Source organism: Gopherus flavomarginatus, chromosome 1, assembly GCF_025201925.1.
Source record: "Gopherus flavomarginatus isolate rGopFla2 chromosome 1, rGopFla2.mat.asm, whole genome shotgun sequence".
Taxonomy (NCBI): Eukaryota; Metazoa; Chordata; order Testudines; family Testudinidae; genus Gopherus; species Gopherus flavomarginatus.
This window is the reverse complement of record NC_066617.1, coordinates 25,078,674-25,102,319: the sequence shown is the minus strand read 5'-3', so window position 1 is coordinate 25,102,319 and position 23,646 is coordinate 25,078,674. Positions and strand designations below refer to the sequence as shown.

Below are 23,646 nucleotides of genomic sequence, written 5' to 3'. Positions count from 1 at the left end.
GAGCGGTGAACTGTGGCCAGTGGGAGCCATGATCGGCTGAACCTGTGGACACGGCAGGTAAACAAACCAGCCTGGCCCGCCAGGGTGCTTACCCTGGCGAGCCACGCGCCAAAGGTTGCCGATCCCTGCAATAGGAACTAACTGGAAAATGTCTCTCATTAGCAACTACTGCTAGGAATCACAGGGGGCAGGATGGGTGGAAAGGAACTCATAACCTTGGACAGTACTTTTGCTCAGCCCTTTTTGAAGTGGGGAGAAGGGATGCACGGATCTGCCACAGACGTTTAACTGGGTCATAATGGCCTCATTTAGAGATAGGGCTACTTAAGAAGGATCTGCAGCAGATAAAATATTGAGCATGCTGTGGTAGGACTCTTACTACTTCCATCTGTATGCACAGATAGGACATCCTCTTTAGCAACTATGGCGAGCCTTACAGTCATCCGAGGAAGGTGACATGCCCCCTTATTGAGACTGCCTTGTCAGGGGAGGAGTACAACACTAGTTGTAGATGCTCTTCGTTCCCTTCTTGTTTTATGGGGTCCTCTTGATCCTGCTTCTAAGTCCAGTACCAGGCTCAATACCAGAATCAGGAACGGGTGCCAGTGGGTGGAAAGTTGCAGGACTCTTTTCCTAGGCCATTGAATAGGAGCACCTGGAATATGCCCTGGAAATGGAGAGAAATCCCTATGGATTGCATAAGGGCCACTGGATTAGCATAGGATCACAGGCATCTCCTGGCCAACCACTCGATGGTATTCTGTGACAGGATCCATCGAAGGGTGGAAATGTCTGTAGGAGTAACAAGAGTGGCGTTAAGCTTTCCCAAGGCCCTTCAAGCAACTTGAGTGTGGGTTGCTCCAGGGCACAGCGCTATTACAGGAAGAGCAGGGCTTGAAGCGAAATGACTGAGGCATTCCTTGGCACAAGGAACTGACAGCAAAACACAGAAAAGCTAACTAATTAAACATTAGTTATTTTATTAACACTGTTTACAATATATACAAAGGACAAAGTCGACTGAGAGAATTTGCAAATGCAAGAAGAGCAGTTCCAGCAACCATGATGGGCAGTAAGAAGGAAATGAGGGGGTGCACAGTCATCTGGATGCTTTATACTGGTGCTAGTGGCATGCAGCAGAAGAGAGCACTCAAGCCATCCAAATGGGTACCACTGAGGGGAAAAATTCTGGTGACTGTGCGCAGAGCATGCGCACACCAAGAGTGGTATGCTCAAAGAAGAGCCATAGATGATCACTGGTCCATTCCAGGTAGATCACTGCTCTGTTTGGATGGACTATAGTAGATTAGTACTGGGCTGCTGGCAATTTATATGTTATTAAGGCTACTGAGTCTTCATGGGGTATAGAACAGAAAAAAAAAAGAAAGAGATCTTTAATGACATGTTATTCCTTTACTTTAGCAAAGCTTTTGATACCGTCTCCCACAGTATTCTTGCCAGCAAGTTAAAGAAGTATGGGCTGGATGAATGGACTAGAAGGTGGATAGAAAGCTGTCTAGATCATCGGGATCAATGGGTAGTGATCAACGGCTCCATGTCTAGTTGGCAGCTGTATCAAGCGGAGTGCCCAATGGGTTGGACCTCGGGACAGTTTTGTTCAATATCTTCATTAATGATCCGGAGGATGGCGTGGATTGCACCCTCAGCAAGTTTGCAGATGACACTAAATTGGGAGGAGTGATAGATACACTTGAGTGTAGGGATAGGATACAGAGGGATCTAGACAAATTAGAGGATTGGGCCAAAAGAAATCTGACGAGGTTCAACAATGACAAGTGCAGAGTCCTGCATTTAGGACGGAAGAATCCCATGCACTGTTACAGATCAAGGACTGAATGGCTAGGCAGCAGTTCTGCAGAAAAGGACCTGGGGATTACAGTGGACGAGAAGCTGGGTATGAGTCAACAGTGTGCCCTTGTGCCAAGAAGGCTAACAGCATTTTGGGCTGTATAAATAGGAGCATTGCCAACAGATCCAGGGACGTGATCATTCCCCTCCATTTGGCACTGGTGAGGCCTCATCTGGAGTCCTACAAGAAGGATGTGGAAAAATTGGAACAGTCCAGCGGACGGCAACAAAAATGATTAGGAGGCTGGAGCCCATGACTTATGACGAGAGGCTGAGGGAACTGGGATTATTTAGTATACAGAAGAGAAGAGTGAGGGGGCATTTGATAGCTGCTTTCAATTACCCGAAAGGTGGTTCCAAAGAGGATGGATCTAGACTGTTCTCAGTGGTACCAGTTGACAGAACCAGCAGTAATGGTCTCAAGTTGCAATGGGGGAGGTTTAGGTTGGATATTAGGAAACACTTTTTCACTAGGAGCGTGGTGAAGCAGTGGAATGGGTTACCTAGGGAGGTGGTGGAATCTCCTTCCTTAGAGGTTTTTAAGGCCCAGCTTGACAAAGCCCTGGCTGGGATGATTTATTTGGGAATTGGTGCTGCTTTGAGCAGGGGGTTAGTCTAGTTGACCTCCTGAGGTCCCTTCCAACCCTGATATTCTATGATTTGTCTTAAATGGTAAAAGTTTGGGAGGTTTTCACTGTTCTAGGCTGAAGAAGGAAAAAAAGAACCATATTTATTTGAAGTATTCTGTTAGTATGGAGCAATAATACTTCTTGCAAACTGTTCATTTTGGTTCAAACACAAAGGAAAAGGTAATAAATTATAATAGTTGAAGAAGTTAGTAAGAGAAATCCATGAAACAATATTGAATCAAGTTAGGTCAACACCACAGATTTAATAAATTATGCCCTTTTAAGCTTGTTTATGTTGATTGGTTAAATAATATGTTAGCAGAAGCACTGCAAAATTGAATATTGGTAATAAATATCCAGGCCCTGATCCTGGGCTGAATGTCAGCTGCATTTCTTCTTTCTTTCAGTAGTGGAGCTAAGGTTTTCAAACATGAAAGGCAGAAGGGACCAAAATGCAAACAAGTTTTATTGCGTAGATGAATGTTATACAAATTTGCTACATTAACAAAGTATCCATTAATGAAAGAAATATTGAATGTCTATAATATTCCTCTACAGGAGTGAGGGTATAGTCGGTAAACAGTTCAAGGCACCAAAAACTGCAGGCCACCACCACTCAGCATTATAATTCATAAATAGTTTATAGAGTGCATTCCCACCAGCCTCCTTATAGTGTAACTCATCAATAATCGTGTGATTCTGTATTACCACAAATATATCTTATATTGTATTTAGTGATGGCCTTGTCAGCTAAAGTACGTCAAGAAAAACTGAAATAAACACTTTTAAAAATATTTGTTACCCCTTAAAATATTAAAAGAGCTATGGAAATAAGGACATTTTAAGATGAGAGTGCAGAAATCATTACCAAAATACATGGTATTCATTAGAACAGGGCAAGAAAGCTGAGGAAAAGCTGAACATTCAAATGAATGTCTGCCAGCTTTCAAGAAATGAAGAATTTTGCGTTAGGCATTTTTTATCATCCTCATCCGTCAAATTCACCAAGTATGTCTAATCAGACATCTCTGCTTTCTGATGGCATAGTGACTATATAATGTATGACTAAATATTGTCATTGAAATGTCCTGGCTAGTCCTTTCTTCCAAGTTCAGCTGAGCCATTTTCACATTTTGCTCATGGGACTTTATCATCCAGCCACATAAACATACAGTACTACTATCATATTATCCTATGAGATCAGTGAGCACAAGTAATTTGACAGCTCTTAATGAGTTATATAGAGTACTGAAAATTCAAATACTGCCATGTCAAAGCATGCAAGGAAAAGGTCAGTTTAAGCACTCGGTTACTCTACTATTTAAGAGAGGTATACTCTGTCATGATTAAGGGCCAGATCCTTTGTTTCTTAGACATGCAAAACTTTTATTGTACTGTGGAAAATAAGTTTATGACTATTTCCATATTGTTTTCTTTTATCCTTGTACTGGGAACTACTTAGTGGAAGGATACATTGCTCAAAAATGGCAAACAATTAGCTAATTGCTGAGGGTCTCGAAGGACCACTTAATGATCTTTCCAAATGTCATTTGTACCATTAGCTAACTACTGTAAAGTGCTTTGGTTAAAAGCACTATATATAAAAAAAAAAAAAACTTACTAATGAACTTTTTTTGTTCTTCAAATACAACCACGCAACTCATATTTTAATATCAGTAGTCTTACCTTTCTAATGTGATGGATGTGCCCTCTCTCCCCTGCTGCAGCAGCCCCCAAGCTGGGGCTGGGAAGGAGTGGGGGGGTCTCTTCCCGCCACAGCAGCCACAGAGCTGAGGCTGGGAAGGAGGCCGTCTCTCCCTCACAGCTGCAGCCCTGGAGCTGGGGAAAGTTGCCTCTTTCTCTGGCCGCTGCAGCCCTGCACGTCCCAACTTCCCCCCAACCCCACTGTCCCCTCCCACCTACCCCCTATTCCCCCACAAGGACACCACCTTACCTTACATATGTGATTTCTCCAGGGTCCAGGCACCTAATTAGTGGAGCCACGCCTGTGCGGCTCCACTCATTAGGTGGGTGGCCCTTCATTCTCTTGTGTGCAGTCACCCATGCATGCACCTTAGAGGGAACTATGCGCGGACCACTGGAATGAAGCCTGCAGAGCAGTTTGAGAATCTCAGCCTTAAATTCCAAGTTACTAAGCCATACTTTGATGGTTGTACAACTTGTTGTTACCAGGCTATCACTGCATATCCCGGGTGGTAAAAGGTAAGAAGCTCACAGATACGCAAGGCATACACTCATCCTACTAATACCAGCACACCCTTTTATGATTTCTTACCTTATTACAGTAAGTATTATATACATTTAACAAGAGTAACATTCCTAACAGTTTACTTTCTATTCAAAGAGTTTACTAAAAGACATTTCTGTGCTAGCTATGTCAGAGGGAGAATACACTAGACTTCCTCTAATTTAGGTCAAACGTGAAAATAAGCTTAGAGACATCGTTGTATTCTTAAATGCACTTTTGTCCCCAGAACAAAATCATCATTCCATAGCACAGTTCACAGAAGCACCAAATGTAACAAAATCAATTATTAGTCTTCGGAAACCCCATCACTCAATTTGTCATAACTCTCAGAATCACAGAACAGAAATCAGAGAAGTAAAAGACCCAGTAGAAGGACTCTTTACAAAAATATCTGTAGTGTGGGAGATCAGGAGTGAAGTACTGTACAACGACAGAGCTGCATGGGGAAGCTTTAATGATAACTATCTTATTGTGCTTGGATCTAAGTCAGTGATATTACAATTACTATGCTTTCTTGAGCACAATATTCAGACACAGAATAAATAAATCCATCCATCTAACTGGAGATGTTCTTGCCAAGTTAACCCTGGAAAAGACATTCACCGTGATTTAAATGAGTAGACAGTTTTAATAATCCTTTGAAGCAGAAGGTTATGACGGCACATTAAAAACAAAACTGTGAAACAAAGGTGTTCAAAAATCCACCTGAAAAAGGTTTGTCTGTAAAACCCACAATGGGTTATCCTGCAAACCTGTATTCAATGCCCCCCCCCCCCCCCCAATTTTCTGGAAAAAGAAAAATGTCACCATAAAGTGACCTTTTGCTGAAACACTTGTTAAAACTTTACAAATGTCAAAGCAATAGTAAGCAACAATCTAGAATATAGAATCATCACGAAGGGAAGGGAAACTCCATGTATCATTCTGAATGTAATTTATTAAATAAATTAGAATGTTGATGGCTGAATTCCGCCCTCACTTTCACCTATAAAATGTGTTTGAAATTTATGGACCTCCCTGGAGGTGAGACTAAAATTTAGCTTTAAATCCAAACAATACATTTTTCGAGCCTGCAAGAAAAAGCAGCTATCCCTGGGTTACATATTTATTTTATATTTAAAAAAAACAAGAAATACAAACAATCAGAGGATGTATTGACAATGGATAATACACAGCAGCAAGTAACTATGAAATTTCAAGGCAGCTAGACAACAGCATACTTTATCTTATGGTCGTTTATTTTTTCTTCTTCCAGTATGAAGTCTTTTGCCTTTTGTACAAACAGTCACCATTAATACATTTCTCTGTCACTACAGTAAACAAATCCCCATTTTGTTTTCAAATGGGAATTCACCATGCATCAGGAAGAGATGTCTGCTGAAGTGGAAGGCTGAGAGGAATAAAAATGTGTAGAAGTATTAACTAATTCTTTGACTAAAACCAAAATCTAATCTTGCTTTCTTAAAATGGCATGATCCCAGAACAATAACAAAGATTATAGGCTTCTTCCATTTAAGTAACAAAATGTCAGCTGGTTAGAAAGGAGAGTAATATAACTGTACATGACTTTAACAAAAATGCCATTGCCTTTGGGATTACTAAGGAAACTAGTCAGAAAAAGAACTGTCATGAGAAATTCTTTCAAATGCCTTTGAATGACTGAGTCACATAAAAAAAAACCTCAGTGTTAATGTAAACTTCATTCTTTTGGATTCTTGACCATCCCCCATTTTATGTTACAGTCACATATCAAGTCTGACCAAACACTGCAACATGTTCCCCTAAGGGTCAAACTGTAGAAAATAAACGCATCCGAGCTCACTCATGAATGATCCTGAATTTACTGGGTTGACCGATTAACTTAGGATGGAGAAATTAAAAAATAATAATATAATAAAAAAAAATTCAATCATTCCAATGAATGCCAAGTCACGAGAAAATTCGAAGTGATGGCAGCACAGAAGTCAGCAGAGCAGTTGATATATCTATGGGCTCAAAAATAAATAACGGAATCAAGATCTTAATATGCAATGGAAATGGGGGAGTGGGTGGGCAGATGTAGAAGGGGCTAAAGCAATCATTTTATGTTGTATACTCTTTGGGTCAAAGACCAACTTACCGTATACATTTGTACAAAAGCTAGCACAATGGATCCTTGATTAGGACCTTTCAGCTTAATTGAACTAGAATTTTCCAATGAAAATCCATTTCATAAGGCACTGTTTCTTGTAAATTGTTTGTTTATTAGCGCTCCTACTATGAGGCATACTCAGTCCTATTAAATGGGAGCTCTAAAAAGCACACAAAAACAATTTACAAGAAATCATGCCTCTTGAAATAATACCTAGAGATGGTCATGAAATTCCCGATTAAATATTTTTTCAATTCAATGAAACAGATGCCATTTTCAGGAAAAGACAAGTTTCAACAAAACTTATGATTAAAAATGTTTTGAAATTTTTACATATTTGAAATGTAAAGTTCAATTTTCTGGTTTGAAATGACAATTTGAACATTTTAGTTAACTTATGCTAAAAGAGATTTTTTTTAAAAAAAAAGGTCAAATTCAAAATGAAATATTTCAGTTTACCTGATCCAATTTATATATTTATTGACTTGATTTTTGGTTTCTGATTTTTGTGTGTGTGGAGATTTTGGCTTTTTGTACCAGTTCTACACAGAAACATTTTATTGAAATCTTAACAGCTCTTGTGGGATAGGAAAGCTATTTCCATTTACTGATCAAGATCAGTTGAAGAGACTTTCTGTCCTTTTGAAATCTTCATTTCCTTTGTATCCATTGCAGAAATTTTGTTTTTCCTGATCAGGGGAAGTTGAATAGATAAATCCTACCTAGCACAGGTTCTTCTTTTATTGCATGTCTCTCAAGTCACATAAATTTGCAAAATAATCTGCAGAATTATCCATAAAAATGGTCAGTCTCTTCTCGCAGTATTTTAGGTCTATAATAAGGAATGAAGTCAGTAATATTTACAAGGAATATCTTTCATGTGTCAGATAAGACAGACCATTCTGGAAAATGAAATCTAATTATTGAGTCCTTATGGAATAACTAACGGTGTTGGAACTGGGTGTAGTGAGCATTTAGCATTTATTGTAGCTGATTCTCTTCTAAAATACATTACACTTTTTCAGAAATTTTATCACACAGTTCCCACTGATTTCAAAAGAAGTGCGTGTTTAATGCTTCTGGAAAACAGGCTTATATAGATTATCACGGTTGCTTCTTTAATTATATGAGTAAAGCTATAAGTAACCTCGTTAGGACCTACACTGGCATTCAGAATGATCTTACATTAATTGGGAATTATGTGACACACATGACCTTATGATTTGGTCCAACACAATACTGTACTTAGATCCTGTCTCTCCCTCAACACCATAAAATCTAATTCAGAACAGTATGCATTAGGCCATGTCTTGTGAAACATGAACCAACGGCAACATCAGAAGCAGTAAATTTTTAGCACATTGCTACTAGTTAGTGGCCCAATGTTAACACAAAGATATTTTATCTTTCAGAATTTTGTAGCAGTGATTAAAGGATGTCATCACATTCATATTAAAATATTATATCACTATCTAGTCTTCCATCCTTTAGTGGCTCAAAAAAGTAAACCTACCAAAGCAAACCAAAGCCTAGACACAACAGCAAGTCATATGGCCCTCACCTGCAATTTGCTCTTCAGGGGCACAGTGGTACACCTCCTGGAACAATGTACATGAATAGGCCACAATGACCACCTTCTTAATTACCCATCACTCTCCTGTCTCCGAATACAGTGGTATTACAACAGGCACAGTACAATGGCATTGTCTTAGAATTTATATTGTGGTGGTGCTGCATTTACTCCTCTTGTAGAACCACTAGTAATCCATCAGTGTGTGACAACAGCGGAACAATGATAATGTTCTCATTTGATTGTTTGCGTTCTTGCTTTCTGAAGAATTTCCTAATGGCAGAATGTTTTCTTTAGAATTTTCACACTTGCTATATTTTTCTTAGTTTGGCTATTTACCCTTAGACATGTTGACCCCTCATTTATGCTTATAAAAAGGTGTAGGAGAGGTCAGATTTTGGTCCTCATAGTCAATAGAAGGCAAGAAATTAACTCACTAAAGCCATTGACCTTGTTTTGAAAACATAGCAGGTATTGTGTTGAAATAAAGATGGCTAGAGAGATTGATAAACCCCCCTATAGGTAAGAGACAGGTTTCAAAGTTGCTCATTGAAAGCCTCCTATCAGGACTCTCTCTTACCTAAAAGGGTAAGAACACTGGAAATTTGTATAGAATCAGAGTGACTTGGATAAATAAGAGATATATTCGACACTATATCCCGTGTGAGGAATTATCCTAGCTATCCATGTTTTTTGGTTTTTAGAAACTATTAAAGTGCATTTATTTGAAAGTAAAACAATATTTTTCAATGTTCATATGTGGCAATTTTGTGTGAGAGGCAGGGCACAATTTAGGAACCTCTGAAATGCTCTTTCTTTACCCTATGTAAAGCCGGAGTTGATATTTCTCTTTTTCTCCATCATTTAATCAGCAAAGTAAACAGAACGGCTTTTGTTTAATGCTGTTCTTGAAGCACTAAGTTTATCTGTTTATCTTGCCTAGATCCTTTTGATGCCTACCTACTCCATGTAAAATTGTTTAAATAGTCAGCCCTTTATTCTATATATTATAAGGCATTTCCTCTGTCTCATAAACGAAATGGGAGTTTGTTACCATAGTAACAATGACAACTTGGGACTGCTTCTGCTCCCACTGAAGTCAGGGGAAGTTTGCTATGGATTTTCATTAAGAAAAGCATCAGGGTCCTATATAGTATCTTAATTTATCATCAACTAGATTTCTTAGCTTCAGGAATACAAAAACCTCATGCTTATTTAAACCAAGTCTAATTCTTATACATTTAATTGCAATAAGAAGTGAACTTGTTATCCCTATGACCACTGGGAAGTAAATCCCATCTTATGTCTCACATGGTTATACCAGTAACAATGTCAGGTGTAAGTCACATTTCATTATCCTGGTGGATCTTTGCGCTCTTCGTTCAAAACTGTTGCCATCCTCACTGTTCTCAGTGTTTTCTCAGACTATTTCCTATAGCCTCATGATTAAATTATCCAATTATACCTATCTAAAGAGATCAAAATTGAGCACAATAAAGAATAGAATTTGTGGGAAGAATAAATTTAAAATAAAACTCAGTTGGTTTTTGATCAAATTACACAGTGCCTCATATTAACTAGTACCTGAATTAAATGAAAGGCACAATAATTTTGCAGTGCGGTTCATTTTTCTTCTTCCTCTTTCCCATCCATATGCAACTGAATGTGCTTTATTTAATCAGAGTGAAGTTTTTTTCTTAATCAATTTAATAGGCAAAAAAGGAAAAATGGAGAATATCATTATTTACATTAACCAATTATTAGGAATTGTCTTTTTCTTTGGATGCGAATTAGAAATACTGCAGCTATCCTAGTGAAGACTGGAGATATTCAGCAATCCCGGCATGTTACTGATTAAGGCTTTGATCTAGTGTACAAAACCTCACTGAAGTCAACAGGGCTCCCTACGTTCACATACAACACATGGCAGGATCAGGGCCAAAAGGTCAGATTATTTAATGAGTGAAGTGAAGACAATGTTATACCACAGGTAGTCACACTGAAATCAAGAAAAGTACTACCCAATTTAAGTGAGGTTATCAGGATTTGACGATAACATGTTTGGAAGATTGTAATTAGAAAAATGATTTTACAGTGCTAAAAATGTTATCTTGTGTCATTAATGATGAGATGAGTTCATCTGGGGTATTTGGTGGTGGATATTTTAACTCCTCCACAATTTAGTTGTCTAATCCTGAAATACTCCTGTGAGTGACTTCATTGGGACTAGTGAAGTGATTAGGGCTCCTGGTTCAGATCCCTGAGATTGATAATTACATTAAAATATTTTTAAAATATCATACATTTGAACTGTATATGTCCTGCCAATTCTCTTTCCTGGATAAAGAATTTCAGTGTTTATTTAAGACAAATAATTTAATAAATGACTGTACATTAAAGCAAGATCCTGCCTGGCCTACCCATTTTTTTTTAATATAAGAAGAAATGTACATCCTGCATCACAAAGTATGCAAAAAAGAAATATGTACAGTTATTTTGCTGTTATGACCATTAGCATCTTGTTAACAGATGCACTGGAGAATACATCAGCTGATGCTGTCAACTGAAAAATGTACACAAAAGAAAAGAGGTTTTTGGTTGTTTATTTTTTTTGAGGGGGGAAGGTGAGAAAAACTGTGTATTCAGCAAAATCATAATTTGTTTGATATTCATATAATTGCTATTTTTCTACGTATCATATTATTATGCTCATTTCCAAAATGTGCATATGCAGCACCATTCTTCATGACATGTATTTCAAATTTAACTCTTTTCTTATTTTTATTTAACTTAATGACATAGTATTCACTCCTTCAGTTTTTCTGTATTTTTCTTGTGCTGATATCCTCTGATTTTTGTTACATTTACTGATATTGTTGCTTCTCATTATATTATCTGCTGTATAATGAAAATTTGAGACCAATCCTGCAGAACTTATATTGAGTAGTAGTTACTCAAGTGAGTAATGCCATTGACCTGAATGGGACTACTTGCACTAGTAACTACTACTTACCACAGGTTGAAGAATCAGTCCTTTGTTTAACATTTCCAGGTTTTTTTTTCTATCACATCCTCCTGACTCCATTTCTTATTATTTTACAAACGCTTTCTTAGGTTCTTTACATGTGCAAACAGTAGCAGCTCTAGCATACACCAAGGTTACACCAGATCCAGGGTCGACAAATCAGGAAGCTAAGAAACCATTCTATTTCCTTCTGGTCTCAAATGCAGGAAGAGAGCACTTGAATCAAGATCCCTTGAGTGTATCCACTTAATCTGTGAGTCAAGACACAAAATCATCCTAAGTCTATAAACCTCCACATAGCAGAAACTTACCAGGGATGCGGCTGATATATTGAGGAAGTTTATGAGACTCATCATCTTAGTAGCCTTAAACATCCATGCAGATAATGACCTCATAAAATACAGCAAAACCTCCTGTCTCAGATCTTACAGGTCAGGTGCAGAATCATACATACACCCAGCAATGGATGGATCCTTTGGCTGGATGCAGACATAAAAAACAAAAGATCCACTTATCTATCTTGATCAGATCACTTCCTCCTTCAAATAGAAATAAAATCCCTCCCCTTTTTATGGAGAGCAGAAAACACCACTGATACTGCAGAATCCGGGCAGATATTAGGTCAGCCTTGCCACAAAGTACACAAGACCTTATCTATTTTGAGCCAACATTTATCATAAGGACTGAGGAACATGGCTGATGATTTGGACACAGTTACCTTGTAGATGAAGAACCATATTACACTGTGAGGTTTAATAGATTTGCAATATATACTGTGAGGCTGCTATGGAAGAGTAGCATATTATCAGCATACATATCCAAGCTTACGCTCCCTGATGCTAGCTCTTATCCTATGGCTAAAGAATGTGGCCAAATCAAACAAAGAACATCTCCAGTAAAATACTGAAGAGAAGTGGTGACAAGTCAATCCTGTCTGGTGGCCCATTTGAACTGAGAAGTGTCAGAGTATGGACCATTTATCAGAAGAATAGCTTATGATGATAAAATCCCTTTCAAATCCCTATTCCCTTCATGGTTACAAAAAAGAGCTGACCACTCAACCCAGTCAAAGTCATTTTCTGTATTGGGAAACAGAATTCAAACAGGCAAAGTGGAGAACCTTTACCACTTAGCATTGTGCCTGCCACTGAAAAACACCACCTGATCACAATCAATTAGTTTGAGTACCAGCCTTTCCTATCAATTAGAGTATTTTAGTTAGGATCATGAGATTTACACTGCCAACAGTCACTAGCATAAAGCTCTAGTAACCAGCCATCCTTTGGGCACAGAGTGATAATCACACAACACATATTGCCTGGGAAATGTTCAGAGGCAAGAGTCTCCTCAAAAGCTCTACAGAGCAGAGGAGTTCAACGATATATCAATGACTCAAAATTCCACTGACAGAATATCTGGTCTGCAGACTTTCCATTGGCCATATTTGTAACTACATGCTTTACCTTTTCAAGAAGAATAGTACCATTAAGGCTTTCTGTCTCTACAGGAGAGAACACCATGAGTAATCCCATAATAATGGGTGGCAATGGAACTGTCTCTGATCTCTTCCTCAGAGCGGTAGAGAGATTTATAGAAATAATGCAGCAACTTCATTACTCATTATGGGTCTCATATCTCATCATCTTGATTTAAGTTCTAAACTCAATATTCTTCCTTTTTGTTTACAGAGATTCCAACCAACATAGTCCACTCTGGTGTAATTACCAAATTCAAAACCACTTAAAATTTCCAAGGCTGTGCTGCCGTCTCTGCTTCTGCACATACTATATGGTGTGGTAGAGGGTTTGGAGAAAAGGCAGTGATTCCTTACATCTTTGCTGTCTCCACTTGTGGTGTTGCTGCTGCAGTTCTCACACTCTAGCCATCACCAGTCTTTCCCATAATTACTGTCTGTCTAATTTAGGGCCTTATTCTGACAGGGGGTTGAGCTTAGAATTTGTGTGTTCAATACTTTGCAAGCAGAATCCAATATATCTGGGTTGAGCCTGGTATATATCGGGTATCTTTATATGTTTGTAAAGCATCATGTATAACAACAGCACTACGTAAATGAATAACAAATTAAAATGAAATAAAATAAAACACCTTGCAACAATCGGGATGAAGCGTGGTTTAATGGTTAGTGTGTTAACTTGGGAGACCTTGGTTCAATTCACTGCTCTTCTGCAGACATCCTATGTGACCTGGACAAGTTACTCAGCTTCTCTGTGCCTTAGTTTTACAAATGGGAATCACAACTCATCTCTACCCAACAGGTGTTTTGTGAACATACAAACATTTCTCAACGAATGTGAAGTGCTCAGATACTCTGGTAATGGAAGCCATATAAGTACCTCAGATAGCTATCACCTTTGACAACATAGCATGGATATAAACTTGTAAGGTTCTGAGTGACCTAAACATTGAGTGAAATAAAGCCCTTACACTTCACCACAGCATCATGTTCTTTCTCAATTTATGGTAATAAATACCTTTATATTTTTACATGCTCTCTCTCTTTCTCTTTAAAAAATAAAGACCAGAAATGTTTTTAAGAGCCCTTCTATTTAATTTAGTTCTATCAAACCAGGATTGTTCCCAGCAGAAAACATGTGTGTGCACAAAACATATTCACCTACATATACATACTATACCACACACTCTATACACCACAAACACAAATATTTGACAGACTAATGTACAGCACGGATTGATCCGGTGTTGGCAGAGATCTAACAGTTTCTTTCTTTCTTTCTCTCATTTCTGACCTCTATTATTCCTTGATTGTAAGATGAAGCCCTCCCTCTGCTATTTCACTTGTTTTTGCTCATCTGTTCATGCAGCTGGACTGAACCAATTAGTGATGTGCAGGGGTTACAGAATTCTCTTCGCTGTTTTTAATTTAAAATAAATGTCAAAAGTAATCTCATTCCATATGGCAAAAAAGTAAATTTTTTGTATGATTACACAGAAGGTTAAGGAGCTAGTCCAACATTGGACTTTGGACTTTGAAACATCACGCTAATATTTTTTACATTAGTGTGACCTGCAAGAGCTCTGGATCCACTTATTCACAGGGCTAAGGTGACTGTACCAAATTTTGTTTATTTAAGTGCTTGGAGGGAAGAGACATCCATTCTGAATTTTCCATTTGAATAGCTAACATAGCTCTGGGTACCATAAGCCCAAAAAATTACATTACAGTTTTCAGTACATGTTGTGGGCTCAAATTGTGATTAAGAGAGGGTACAGTGAGAGAAATGAAGAATGCCAAGGAGTGAATGTCAGTGGCCAAGAGTTACTCTGAAATGCTAGTTCAAGTATCCACTCTAAATTCCCTACATGAGGTCAACGCTTACACTTATTCTAATAAATGAACCACTTTTATGTATAGTAATGGTTACTAGTAATATGCCATGCCAGACATGCTCACAGCTCTTGTTTCATTGTGGACTTCAGAAAAGGCATGACTTCTACACTTCGTCTTTGTCCAACATGTCACAGTATAGCAACAAAACATGCTATAAACAATGGATTAAAAAATGTGACTTCTAAAAAACTGCAAGATGCATTCGTTTCCAAATTACATTTTGTTGTTATAACCTTTAAATTCATAACCATATTTCAATATAAAAACATAGTATTGATTCATACATTGGATTTAGTCTGTTTCAGCTGATACCAAATCAACACTCTCATTAAAGATTGTATTGTTAAAGAATAACCAAATTTTAGAATGGCTGAATGTTTCTTTTATTTTGCCTCTCTCAGTAAATCAGGATCAGCCACCCAGCAATCTCTATGACTCAGACCAATTCCATATTTAGTATAATGCCAGTTAAAAGGGAACTGCTTATTGCTAAAAGTCCAAAAGAATAAACCAAGTAATAATTTTAATAAAACCTGACCTTTTCCTTCAAAAAGGCTGGATTGACATACTGCAGAAAATAAATTCATTAGAGAGGTGCTTCGTTTCTGAAATCCAATGATAACACAGTATACTGGGGATATAACAAAGAAAAAAGAAATCCATTATTTCAGCATCTGTCCTGTCACTCCATTTGTATATAGTCACATTAACTGTACAAGCAAACAGTATTATTCCTGATTTCAGCATACAAAATGTAAGTATAAGGTACTCAATCCATAAATCAGTGGAAAACCCTCAAGCATGCTCAATGGTAAGTACCCATGTGAAGTCATTAATACAAAACCATAAATCAAATTCACAAAGACTCATTCTGGCTGCTTATCACTAATTTTGCTTAAATGGAAATGTGCTGTAAATAATTTAACACATATCAACATTACCACTTCATGTTTTGTGCATGTGATGCTTTACACATTTTCTTTAATATTGCATGATGTGCTTTGCGGTTTACTTTAGCTAACGGTTAATTATCACACATTCCATGACATACAGTGATACAGTATAATTCTTAAACCAAATGCTAATATGCTGAATGACAAACACTTTGGATGTCATCATCAGAACACAAAAGCAGAACATTCTGCTGCACAGTTTAGTTCTCACACTTTGCACTGCCAACAAGGAATTATTTACCACACACAAAAGAGGCCTATTCTGGTGATGGTAGAAAAGTGAATAGAAGGTAAAAGTTGCTGGCTGTGCAGAAAATTCAGTGGGCCATGCAAGCAGTTTCACCTCATTCCACCAGTACTTCCACAGAAAGCAGGCCAGCGGTGAATACTTCATGAAAACAAGTCCTTACACCTTTTCTACTACATTAGGTCCCAGTCCTTTAAATCGACCATTCTTCTCCTCCTCATCTCTTGTGGAATCCAATCTGAGTCAATGGTGCTCAGCAATTTGTAGAACAAGCCCTTTATTATGGCATTGCTCATGCAGAACAATCCTTCTCTGGATCTTGGTATTATTATCTGTGTTATAATAGTGCCTAGGTGCCCAGTCGTGGACCAGGACCCTGTTGTGTGAGGTGCTGAACAAATACAGAACAAAAAGACAGCCCCCAACCCAAAGAGCTTATAGTCTACATTAGTTTGCTCAAAAGGTGCAATGAGTGCCTTCCACACCTATTAAGTGCCTCTAGACACCCGTCTCTTGTTGGCAAAACTGGAAAATTAAAAAAAAAGGAACAATACAGGACCATAATTTCCTGCCAGTGGGATCCCCTTTTCATAGTAACAAGAGCCTGGTATCTTGATCAACATTTTTGAGATTCGGAATTTAAACAAGAACAAAGGTGTTTACTTTTATGTCTCCTTACCGATACCAGGGCCGGCTCCAGGCACCAGCTTATCAGGCAGGTACTTGGGGCGGCAACTCCGGAGCTGGGCAGCACTTTCAGGTATTTGGCGGCAATTCGGCAGAGGGTCCCTCACTCCCGCTCGGAGAGAAGGACCTCCTGCTGAACTGCTGCAGATCGTGATTGCGGCTTTTTTTTGGGGGGGGGGGGCGTTGCTTGGGGCGGCAAAACCCCTGGAGCCGGCCCTGACTGACACAATACCAACACTGAGCCTCAGTGAACTTGTGCTCCTTCCCCAAACTCTCAGGTAAACGACAGTGAACTCAGTGAGCATGTTTTAGACGAGGGTATCACCAAACTGACTCACCAAGTCACAGGTCTTCTGCCAGGTGTCTAGGCTACCTTTCACACCTGGCAAAGCTGCATCATGAAGCCTAACGATACATAAAATGTCTGAGAATGGTGATTACACTGATCTTCCTTGACTTTTATACTAAGATTCAGGCTTCATAGGTGGACTAAGGCAGTCTACCTTAGACAGGGTTCTTTCAGGCAAAATTTTGCAACAAATAGTCCTATAATGTTCCCTTCCACTTATACCTCTTCCCTAAATAAAGCAGAAACCTCTGGCAGCTGACATATCTTGAAACACAGTAACTTTGTAAACTTGTTCATCATCTACGCAAGAAAGGACAGGATAGCCATGTACACAAAGCTCTTATAAATTAGCCTTAAAATTATGTAATTGTTAATATTTACTATTTTGTTGACATCGCTGATTTCTGTCCTGTACAGCACATGAAGGAACACAGTCATTGCTCCTCTGTTGTACAGACCATACAATCCAGACACATAAGACAATACTAATTGTTCAGACGTTATTTATGGTTTGTATATCAGTAACACCTACAGTCCCCAACCAAGACTGTTGTCTTATTCACATACTAAGAGAGAACCCCTTACCTCAAAGTGCCTACAATCTAAACATATAAGACAGATAGGTGAAACAGAGCATACTCTCCAAATAGGGAGCTAAGCAACAGAGATTAAGTCTGTAATTTTCAAAAGGATCGTAAGGACGTCAGTTGTCCAAATCCCAGTATTTAATTTAAAGTCTCAGATTAAGGCCAACATTTTCAAAAACAGGTGTCTAAAGCTAGACTCGTAAGCGCGCACTGAAGCACCTATGGGTAGGATTTTCAAAAGCACTTAGGTGGCTTAGGAACCTAAATCATATTGAAGAAGACGTGTGCTCCTAAATCACTTACTTGCTTTTTGTGTGTCAGTAGGTGCTCAAATACGTACTTAGGAGCCTAACTTTAGACTTCCACCTTTACATTCCTATTTTTGAAGACTTTGGCCTAAATAACTAGAGATGGACACCCAGCAAATTGCATAAATAAATCAAGCTACTAATACCCTGGATGGTCAGGTCCAGTTTCAGAGCACACAGCATTTCTCAGCTCAGAGCACACACCATTTCTGATCTCAGAGGCAGATTGCCATTGTAAAGCTTTGCTAAGGAAGTGTGCTTAAGAGAGGGACATTTATGAAGAAATGACAGTAGCTTGGAGCACAAGAAAGAAAGGCTGTTCCAACCATAAATAGTAGCAAATAGTAGAGTGGGAAAGGTGGGAATGAGCAACACAAATACACAGAGGGCTAGATCCTTAGCAGGGATATAACTGGGGGTAGCTCCAGCGAAGTTAATCAGCTCTGCTACAGATCTGTCACAGAGCATGGAAGTATGAAAAAAAAAACAGCAGAAATGTAGCCAGTAGCAGAGCTTTGCAGAGCCTTGATATTAAAAGCCAAACAAAAAGAAAAAATACCCCACTAATTACTAGCCGTAGAATCTTCTCCTGTGTTTTCTCCTGACCCCTAGATGTTTCCCACCTGCCTATCTACATTATCACCTGTTTACTCAAGCCATCTGTGGCATCTATACTATATGCAATGAATGTCAGCCACATGTCTCAGGATTTAAATTAATTTAAAACAGCCTTTATAAAATTGGCTCTGCCTTACAATGGAAAGGGTGTTCCAAGAGTATGAACAGACTAATGTGGACACAGACATCGACTAGAACAGGAAGGAAGCTCAGGTAAAATAAACGGTCTTATCCTATTTCTCTGTTACTAGGTTTTAATAATCTGAATCAAAATTATACCTTATGGCAGCCTCTCCAGTGGTCATAACAAGGGACAAGAACTCAGGACCCTTGGTTTTGCTTCCAGTTCTGTCACTAATTCACTATCTAACCCTATGCAAGGGTGACCTCTGAGCCTCCATTTTATTCATCTTTAAAACTACTTCACATTTATGTGTGGGAGGCTTCAAGTCTGTACATGATTTTGACATGCTCAGATGCAAAGCATTACAAGGGTCTCATTCTGCTACTCCTACTCCACAAGTAGTCCCAGTGAAATGTGGAGTATACTCCGCCTCATCTTGAAAAGGGTGGAGAATTGGGCCCTTAAAATATTAGTAGTAGTACAGAGAAGTCATCTCCATTTGATTGGTCAAATATAGATACAACTCAACACAGGTTTTGAATGTCCCTGATGCAGCCCCTCCTCTTCACTTTTGGCAGTGGTGCCTGCAGTGTGATAAGGATCCTGCTTTTTGCTCTCTACCTTTTAGTTCTGTCTCTGAATTTGTGCCGTGTCTGAAGAGTTACACACATGAAATCAGAAATGCTCCGGGGCTTCAGAGAAGCACATTGGGAATGTGAGGTCTGACTCATCCTAACCCAAAAAAAGGTTCACAGCTGGTTACATGAAAGAGCCAAGTTTCAGGTCTAAACTTAATTTGCTTGAATCAGTTCATCCATTGCAAGCAAAAATCTCCCCTCTGTAATATCAAAAAAATTATAAGTAGAAATACTACAAAATCTCACCGCTTTTACCCCTAATAATGGGCTTGATCCTTTAGACATTGGAATAAAAAGAAACTTTCCACAGATGTGAATGGGTGCAGGCTCAGATTAAATATGTCCTATTCTCTGAAACATTCTTTGTTAATAGCCAACTGTGAATGACCCATGAATGCTTTCTTTAAAAGAAGCCACCTACCTGAATTGCAACAGTAAGTTAAGCTAACCAGATTCCTGTTGAGACGGAATTTACAGTACAGCAGTCCATGAAGAAACTGGATTAGCTAGTTAATACCCCATTCCTTCTACAATCTTAATGCTAGAAATGCTCACAAACAACATAGAGAGAACCTCATTGTTGCTTGGCTCTTCAAAATGCTCCAAATCATGGCACATTCAACGGGCAAGACTCCCTTGGAATCCTGGGACAGGGTCTGGCTTTGCCTTCACTACTGGTGCAAGGAATCTGAAATTCTCTCCTTAAAAACAATTGAAAACAAGACAAAGTACAAGCAAGGATACTGTTCCTTTCTCCAAGAAAGTAACTACCCTTAAAAATATTGTTATTCAGCACATATTTCAATGATGAGTATAACACACATTCTGCATTTATAAAAATCACTTCAGTAACGTCAAAGTTATTTTATGATACACTTTTTTTTCTGCAGGAAAATCTATGGAACACTCAAGCCTGAAAACAACCAGTACTACGAGGTTAACAGGGTCTTATGCAGCAGTTTGACTTTTTGACAAAGACAGATCTTAGGAAGATCTTTAACTACATTCAGATACTGGCCAGTTCATCAATAAAATGTGATAAAATCTCTCTAGTTGACCAAATATACTTTACTTCCCATCGTAGAGTAATTGTAAGTTCTATAAAAACAAAAACAAAAAACCTCTCCCTTTAAGAATCTTACTTAGAGAATCCAACCTTCTTGGTGATGTCACTTCTCCTCAGAGATGACATAGGAGAAAAGCAAATGCCAGAACAATGAGTGAGTTGATGAATACATAGGATTTTGGAACAGGAGGAAGCAGGGCCCTTTAGAGGAGCAAAGGCATTGGTATGCAAAGGAAGGGTGTCTTGGGGCAACCAATGGGTTAAAAAAGACTGTATCTCTCATGCTCTGTGTTTTTGCAACCTTTACCCCAAGAATAAAACTGTCTTCATGAGTCCTTATTTTGTGGACAGTATTCCTTAATTAGAATTAGCAGTGTGTCCCCCCGTAAGGAGTGCCACTGGCTTCCAAAGGATATGTGCCAATCATTCTCAACATGGGTTGCTATCCCACCATGTTTCTATGGTTACTTCACATACCTGGAGTTCAGAAAATGGTGAAAAAAATCAAATATTTAAATATGGTCATATTGCAAATGAATGGCCAGTTGGAATGTGAGATGTAATATTTATGATTTCATTGAATCATTATTATATCATTCACAACACAATTTCCACCCTTTAAATAAAGCACACAGACAAAAATTAAAAAAACCCCTAGAAACTATTAGCAGACGGAGCAGCTTACCCGTATGCACTAAATCAAAAGACAGGAGGCACTGGTTAAATATCACTGTACAAACTATAAATAAAGATGCATTATTGTACTTTGTACTTGCTTTCATGCACTTGTGCTACTGCCCTATCCTGCAATCACAGACCTTCTGCCATTTATTGTATTACAGTTCCCTCTACTGGCTGAGCCAGAGGAACTGTTCTTTGTGAAGACTAATTCTGCTGATGGAGCTGAAGTTCAAATCCAGAAGCCTTCTCTGGATGTTGTATTTAGCCAAAAAACCAGCACGTGTGTATGCCAGCAGGAGACTACCAAAGATGCAGGATTCTGGAAAGGGACCTTGTAAATATTGTTGCATTCATTATGACGTGTAAATCGAATGCAGTGCACCATACAAAGTCTGTGGGGCATCTGAAAATGTATTCATTCAACAGTAGTACTCTAGGAGGAGCAATTAACCTGAAAGTCTAAAATATGTATGTGGACTTCCAAATGGAAATGTCAGTAATTTTACAATAGGTACCTAAATTTATATGTACAGAGGAACATGTTCTTAATCAGCAGGTTAGCAAAGTATTGGATTATTTCTACTCACTGCAAGAGAATCCAGTGATCTTCACCCAGTTCTCAAAAGTTTTGACTTCCTCAGAGAACTCTACAAATGTAATTAGCTGTGTGCTTGCCAAGATCTACACTGGAATTATCACCACAATAGTAATACTTGGCCATACTAATTTACAGATATAGATTATATTTTCAGTTCTCCTGTTGTAATTCATTTAATTTATCTACAGTGGCAACTAGCTATATTCACTACATTCCATCATGGTGATTACTTATATTTCAAAATAAGCTCCAAAGAATGAGTTAAATGCTATTCCCACGTTTTACAGGAAATCATCCTATAATGAATAACAATTGTTATACCTCTATGTGGGGTTAAAAATACTCCAAATTTCATCTGATGTCTGAATCTTTAGAGAGAGGAATTACATGAACATACTTATAATTCTAAAATGCAGATGAGGCCTGTCACCAGCCCAGCAGCAAAAAAATCTATCTATTGAATGGTGACAAAGAAAATACCCTCTTTTGCATATTAATTATTAGAAACTGGCAAACTATAGAGCTGCTGGGAAACTGCTCCACAGCCATTGCAAACTTGAGGCTATAATATTTCCTATTGCCTTAATAAGGAAGAAGGGGAAGATCTACAGAGGAGCAGATCCATTTGCTTTTCCCTGGCCTGAACCTCCCTTTTAAGTGAAACTCATCCCCAGGACCTGCACTTTGAATTTCTGATGGCTCCCATCAGGGAGTGATGAAACTCACCCCCATTGCTTAGACTCTACATTAAGGGCGCTTTTCAGGATTAAGTCATGCATAGGAGCTCTCACAGACCAACTGAACTGGGGTGAATTTCACTCTCCTTACATACCAAAGACTTGCATACTCATTTGAGTTTTAGGTGTACGAACACCACAGATGCAATACGCTGGTTTAGCACTTGTAACCATTCCATTCTCAACTAGCTGGCTAGATCAAGGATGAGAGACTGTAACTCAATGACCGCTAACATAGATACTCCTTTAGCTCAGGTGGTAGTGTCTTGTGCTCCTAAAGTCCCAGGTTCAATTCTTGTTGATGATCATGGTGGTCTTTAGGTGTCCAGATATCAGTAATCATGATAGAACACTTAGGCCTTAATCCAGTAACTCAGTAATCTCAATCCTTCCCACACCATCAGACGTTGCTTAAGAATAAGGCTCTGCCATCTGCCTATCCTGGGCCGCTCTTCGCATGCCTTTTGCTATATACCATAATTTTTCCCTTCCTCATTAGTGTTTTATAGTGGGATTCTTTTAGTTGGTCCTTTTGTGTGTTCCCTCTAGCTGCCCAATGGTCTACTTCTCCTGGTTTCATTCTTAATGTATGACCCAAGTATTTCCATCTTGTTTTCTGATGAATCTTGACATTTGCTATCAATTCAATCCATTTAGTATTTTGCTTTTAAGGGAATTTATATGCTTGCCTGTATGTTAGTGGATTTCCAGCTTTCACATCCACATGTTACAACCTAATGGGACTATTCACAGGCTTAAAGTTAACCAACAGCTCAAGTGCTTTACTGGATGAGGGCCTTCTTGGGTACATAAAGGTATGATCTTTTCCAGTAGTGTCAATACAATGACTTTCATAAGCACCAAAATTGTTCATAAAAATTGACATAAGGATTTCACATATTTTACCTTTTTAAAGTAGAAACAGATTGTTAACAGACTGTTAGCCTTACTAAACAAAATAAGCAGTTTGGCTTGTGCCATGGAAACCTATTCCTACATGAATTGAGATGACAGAAGGAGTGGAGAGCTGGAGTATTTAGAAGACACCATTATGGAATGGCAGGAGGAAAGCATACAGTGAAAGGAAAATATTAGGCGGGGGGGGGGGGAAAGAACAGAGAATAGGGACCAATTTAGCAAAGACTTTAAGAAAGCATTCACTGCACAGATTAGCCTTCTGTTATTCAGAC

The 23,646-nt window shown here is 38.6% G+C and overlaps 1 protein-coding gene across 11 annotated transcripts in view; it reads right to left on the bottom strand.

Moving 5' to 3' along the window:
• MAGI2 (membrane associated guanylate kinase, WW and PDZ domain containing 2) overlaps window positions 1-23,646 on the bottom strand; it is a 1,116,388-nt gene that overhangs the window by 711,051 nt on the left and 381,691 nt on the right. The window contains exon 1 of one of the 11 annotated variants that reach the window (XM_050936781.1): window positions 15,402-15,434. The exons of the other annotated variants lie outside the window; for them this stretch is intronic. The gene's annotated coding sequence lies outside the window, so the exon portion shown is untranslated. Of the gene's footprint in view, window positions 1-15,401; window positions 15,435-23,646 lie in introns of those variants that run through there. 11 annotated transcript variants of the gene reach the window in all.